The following is a 6577-nucleotide window of genomic DNA, read 5'->3' on the forward strand; positions in this document are numbered from 1 at the left end:
AAAAAACAACCAACCAACCAAACAAGACCAAAACCAAAAATCCAAACAACAAACAAAACCTAAACAAACTCACAGCTGTACAATTGAAATACTGAGTGCTGAATGAGATTTCCTTTTTCACATCCTTCTTCTAAAGGCTGAGAATCTTTGTGAAAGAAAGCTTGAAAGGACTATAAAAAACAGAGGTAGCGGACAATTTTAAGTAAAGACCATTCTCTGTACACAAAAGGACAGATGGACATACAAGGGCACAAAGACTCTGTGAGCATGCCAAAGAACTAAACAAACTCAACCCAGACATCAGTCACAGCATGAAGGAAGGGAAGCCCCACCCCCCTAGACAAGAAAGTATTTGAAAATGGTAGTTGCTGGGAAAGGAAAATCAATTTTTATACCCAATGGAGTGACCGTGAATTTATCCACCACATTCTAGGGCAGGCCTCATGCTCAGGGTTAGATGGCTAATACAAATCAGACTCCACTTTTCTTCCTGTTAGTTTTCTTTAGAGAGACATAACATTAAGTTGGGTTGATAGTTAGAGGGGGAGGATCTGGAAAGATTTGGGGAATAGGAACAAATATGAATATATTAAATATATGTTAAATGAAATATTTAATAAATTTATAATAATAATAATAACAATAATAATAAACAACCTGAATAAGGATATACAAATGCCACTTAAAATCCTTCCCCAAATACATGGCCATATTTATCATAGTTTCTGTTGTTTGCTTTTTTTTTTGCTTTTATATTTTTAAAAAACAAGTCACGTTTTTAATAGTATAATTTGTAACAGCTACTCAATACTGTAAAAATAACAAACATCATCTTAATATTTACAGACAGTTGCACAAACAAAGTTGACAAAAACAAAACAACTCGTCTACAACTTCTAATTATATATATATATATATATATATATATATATATTTATAAACACTTCAGGAATATAGCTGTCACTTCTGAAAAATACATTAACTACTAAAATCCAATGAATGCAGAAGTTGATGGGGAAGAAAAAAATGTTGACAGCAGGATACTTAAATTTTCTCCCTTCCAAATATCTAAAACATCACATTTCTACTGTTTTCAGAGTTGCTTGTAAAACCCCAAAATTTTGATTTTTCCCTGTTTGTCTGAAAAAGGTCCAATAGAAACTGTACTGGTGAGCCACAAGTTCGGTCTTCAGGTGTAGGAAGATATTTGGTGCTCTTACTATGCAATTCAGTACCAGGTTCCACATTTGCTTTCTTTTGTCCTAATAATACTCTCACTTTCTGCTGGATATTACCACAAGGCAAATTCTCCATATTCTCAGTGTCACACTCACGAGGCTCCTGAGGATTACAGAGTAGAGTTCTCCCCTTCAGTTAGGTGCTCTTTTGATGTCAGAATCATGACCTATCACAACATGAAGGTTCTTTTCTTGCAGATCTTTTGCTGAAAACGGTTTAATGTCTGCAGTTAATTTTGGTTGGGGGAGATTACTTTCTGGACTGAGATAAGAACCTTGTCTACACGACTGTGGCACACCTGGACTGTCACCTACTCTCTGTTCTCCACCATTTCTATCTACAGTTACTTTGTGTTCAGAGCTATCATGCATGCCTTCCAGTGCGTTCTCACACAGAGGTAGCTGAGCACAATCCTACTTTAGGTCAGGCCCACTTGAGGTTAACATGCTCACTGGTTTCCCATCACATCCTTTCAATCCATCTGACGAATAGCTTATGGGCTGTGAAGCAAACATAAGCTTTTCTTCATTCTGAAAATTCTGCCTGAGCAGTTGCCTATTGCTTTCTCCTACATCCTTCTGGAAATTGGACTCAAACCATACCTTCTCCTTTGGTTCAGTAGTTTTCAGGAGATTTTCAGAAACAACAGAAAGGGATCCAGCATTGTATCTTATTCTTTTCTTTTTAGGTGTGACTCTTTCATATTACAGAAAATCAACAACAACAACAAAAAAAAAACTAACTTAGATATAATATCACCAAGTACCACTTGATACTGATTACTCTGTACAAAGATCCTGTTTTTTTTTAATTTGATATATTTTTTATTTACATTTCAAATGATTTCCCCTTTTCTAGCCCCCCACTTCCCAAAAGTCCCATAAGCCCCCTTCTCTCTCTCTGTCCTCCCACCCACCCCTTCCCACTTCCCCGTTCTGGTTTTGCCCTATACTGCTTCACTGAGTCTTTCCAGAACAAGGGGCCACACTTCCGTTCTTCTTGTACCTCATTTGATGTGTGGATTATGTTTTGGGTATTCCAGTTTTCTAGGTTAATATCCACTTATTAGTGAGTGCATACCATGATTCACCTTTTGAGACTGGGTTACCTCACTTAGTATGATGTTCTCCAGCTCCATCCATTTGGCTAAGAATTTCATCTAAACAGTCCCATAACCCTTAAAGAAATACAAGGAGTCATAGAAAGTCTTCCAACGAAAAAAAAAAAGCACAGGACCAGATGGTTTCAGTGCAGAATTCTATCAGACCTTCAAAGAAGACCTAACACCAATACTCTTCAAACTATTCCACAAAATAGAAACAGAAGGAACTCTACCAAATTCATTCTATGAAACAATTACGCTGATACCAAAACCACACAAAAATCCAACAAAGAAAGAGAACTTCAGACCAATTTCCCTTATGAACATCGATGCAAAAATACTCAATAAAATTCTTGCCAATCGAATCCAAGAACACATCAAAACGATCATCAACCATGATCAAGTAGGCTTTATCCTAGAGATGCAGGGTTGGTTCAATATACGAAATCCATCAATGCAATCCACTACATAAACAAACTCAAAGAAAAAAACCACATGATCATTTCATTAGATGCTGAAAAAGCATTTGACAAAATTCAGCATCCTTTCATGCTTAAAGTCTTGGAAAGAACAGGAATTCAAGGCCCATACCTAAACATAGTAAAAGCAATATACAGCAAACCAGTAGCCAGCATCAAACTAAATGGAGAGAAACTTGAAGCAATCCCACTAAAATCAGGGACTAGACAGGGCTGCCCCCTTTCTCCTTATCTTTTCAATATTGTACTTGAGGTACTGGCTCAGGCAATTCGACAACATAAGGAGGTCAAAGGGATACAAATTGGAAAGGAAGAAGTCAAACTATCATTATTTGCAGATGGCATGATAGTCTACCTAAGTGACCCAAAAAACTCCACTAGAGAGCTCCTACAGCTGATAAACAACTTCAGCAAAGTGGCAGGTTATAAAATCAACTCAAGCAAATCAGTGACCTTCCTATACTCAAAGGATAAGCAGGCTGAGAAAGAAATTAGGGAAATGACCCCCTTCACAATAGCCACAAACATATAAAGTATCTTGGTGTGACTCTTACCAAACATGTGAAAGATCTGTATGACAAGATCTTCAAGACTCTGAAGAAGGAAATGGAAGAAGACCTCAAAAAATGGGAAAACCTCCCATGCTCATGGATCGGCAGGATCAATATAGTTAAAATGGCCATTTTGCCAAAAGCAATCTACAGATTCAATGCAATACCCATCAAAATCCCAACTCAATTCTTCACAGAGTTAGAAAGAGCAATTATCAAATTCATCTGGAATAACAAAAAATGCAGGATAGCTAAAACTATTCTCAGCAACAAAAGAAATTCTGGGGGAATCAGTATCCCTGACCTCAAGCAATACTACAGAGCAATAGTGTTAAAAACTGCATGGTATTGGTACAGGGACAGGCAGGAGGATCAATGGAACAGGATTGAAGATCCAGAAATGAACCGACATACCTATGCCCACTTGATCCTTGACAAAGGGGCTGAAAACATCCAATGGAAAAAAGATAGCCTTTTCAACAAATGGTGCTGGTTCAACTGGAGGTAAGCATGCAGAAGAATGCAAATTGATCCATCCTTGTCTACTTGTACTAAGCTCAAATCCAAATGGATCAAGGACCTCCACATAAAGCCAGACACTCTGAAGCTAATAGAAAAGAAACTGGGGAAGACCCTTGAGGACATCAGTACAGGGAGAAAGTTTCTGAACAGAACACCAATAGTGTATGCTCTAAGATCAAAGATTGAAAAATGGGACCTCATAAAATTACAAAGTTTCTGTAAGGCAAAGGACACCATCAAAAGGACAAATCGACAACCAACAAATTGGGAAAAGATCTTCACCAATCCTACATCAGATAGAGGGCTAATATCCAATATATATATAAAGAACTCAAGAAGTTAGACTCCAGAAAACCAAACAACCCTATTAAAAAATGGGGTATAGAGTTAAACAAAGAATTCTCACCTGAAGAACTTCGGATGGCGGAGAAGCATCTTCAAAAATGCTCAACATCATTAGTCATTAGGGAAATGCAAATCAAAACAACCCTGAGATTTCACCTTACACCAGTCAGAATGGCTAAGATTAAAAATGCAGGAGACAGCAGGTGTTGGAGAGGGTGTGGAGAAAGAGGAACACTCCTCCACTTCTGGTGGGGTTGCAAATTGGTACAACCACTCTGGAAATCAGTCTGGTGGTTCCTCTGAAAACTGGACACCTCACTTCCAGAAGATCCTGCTATACCACTCCTGGGCATATACCCAGAGGATTCACCAGCATGTAATAAGGATACATGTTCCACTATGTTCATAGCAGCCCTATTTATAATTGCCAGAAGTTGGAAAGAACCCAGGTATCCCTCAACAGAAGAGTGGATGCAAAAAATGTGGTATATATACACAATTCAGCCATTAGAAACAATGAATTCATGAAATTCTTAGGCAAATGGATGGAGCTGGAGAACAAAGATCCTGTTTTTCTCACTCAGAAGGTGCTGAATTTAGGCTGAACTTCTTTCTGAATTCTGGATGACTTCTTTATATCAAATTGCCTGCAGTGCTTCTAAAGAAAGTAGTTTGTTTATGCAAGGCATACCTGGGAGCTGAAGGTAAAATGCCTTGTAAGACCAGTTCACATCTTCAAACTTTAAAAAAGGCTTCTTGAGTCTTTCTGTTCCTGTCTTTTGTATTCTAGTACCAGCTTTTTTCCCTCCACATCCCTTCCAGAAGGACTTGATTTCTTGAGCACACTCAATGCTTTCTTCTTCTCCTCAATGTAGTATCAATATGAAGAATCTTTACTCCCCAAGATAAGGCATTTGATAATATACTATTAGCAAGAGTAAAATTATGATCCTTGACAGCTTTTTCAGGTAACAATTATCCTCAGCTCGAACACACTCTCTTGAGACTTAAAGGAACTTCCATCATGTCTGGGATGAGGAGGGGTAGTTTCTGCAGTATATTCAGATTCTGGACTTGGTACAGGAGAAACTCATCTCAATATCTGTGCATACTTTGCTTACTTTTTATTTGGAACAAGATAACTGAGATCTTTGCTGAGAAATGTAACTCACCCTTCAAGTTCCTTTATATCTTTCTGAAGTTTCTCACATATGGTGATAGAAGGAAAGTCAAGGTAAAATATTTTCCCCCAAAGCAGCTTATATTTGAAAATTTCCAGTCTATTATCAGCTTTCAGAGAGTTCAAGGATGGTCTGTTCTTTTCATTTTGGTCTTGGATGCCAACTGGGAGAAATGTTTTGCTGTGGATCCTCACGGTCTATAGGTTCATGGCAGCTACCAGGTACTTACATGCTGGATCCACACCAGGGGCTGCATGGGATAGCCACTAACACAAAGCTCCAAGGACCCACTGGCCCTGACCTCAGTGCAGGGCCATGTCCCCTTCCCACATTTCAGGGCCAGGTATGGTGGGCAGCCTCAGAGCAGGAAGGGGCTGTGACAATTTTTGTTTTATAATTAGCTTTCTATTGCTGTGATAAAATACCATGACAAAAAGCACCTAGGGGAGAAAAGGGCTTATGTAGGAAGGCTCTCCCATGATAATCATGCTTCAAGGAAATGTACCGCAGGGTAGGCTGTTGGTAAGTCTAGTGGGGGCATTTTCTCAACTTATGTTCCCTCTTCTCAAAACGCATAAAAATTAGCTGGAACACAGGGATTCAAGACCAGCTTCTGAAACAGTAAGAAGCCCATTATAATATGCATGCTTTCAAATCGGAAATGATTATTTACACAGTTATATGGGCTCCCTCAAAGCTGTGTGGATATTGAGGAAATCTACTTAATAAGAGGCTGAAATTTTATTTTGTAATTACTATTTTTTAAGTTCCTTGTTTTCTATATTCTTTGTTTACATTCCAAATCCTTTCCCCTTTCCCTGTTTCCCCCTCCCCATATGTCCCAAAAACCCTCTTCTTTCTACCCATTCCCCAATCACCCCCTCCCATTTCTCTGTCCTAGTACTCCCCTACAATGCTGGATCAAGCCTTTCCAGGACCAGGGCCCTCTCCTTCCTTCTTCTTGGGAATCATTTGATATGCTAATTGTGTCTTGACTATTCAGAGCTTAAGGGCTAATTAATATCCACTTATCAGTGATTGCATTCCTTGTGTGTTCTTTCATGATTGAGTTACCTCACTTAGGATGATATTTTACAGTTCCAACCATTTGCCTAAATATTTCATGAATTCATTGTTTTTAATTGCTAAATAATATTC

General features: G+C 38.5%; 1 pseudogene; it reads right to left on the bottom strand.

Moving 5' to 3' along the window:
* Window positions 1-985: 985 nt before the first annotated feature.
* Window positions 986-5628, bottom strand: LOC127674716 (protein DBF4 homolog A-like; annotated as a pseudogene).
* Window positions 5629-6577: the final 949 nt, after the last annotated feature.

Source organism: Apodemus sylvaticus, chromosome X, assembly GCF_947179515.1.
Source record: "Apodemus sylvaticus chromosome X, mApoSyl1.1, whole genome shotgun sequence".
Lineage (NCBI taxonomy): Eukaryota > Metazoa > Chordata > Mammalia > Rodentia > Muridae > Apodemus > Apodemus sylvaticus.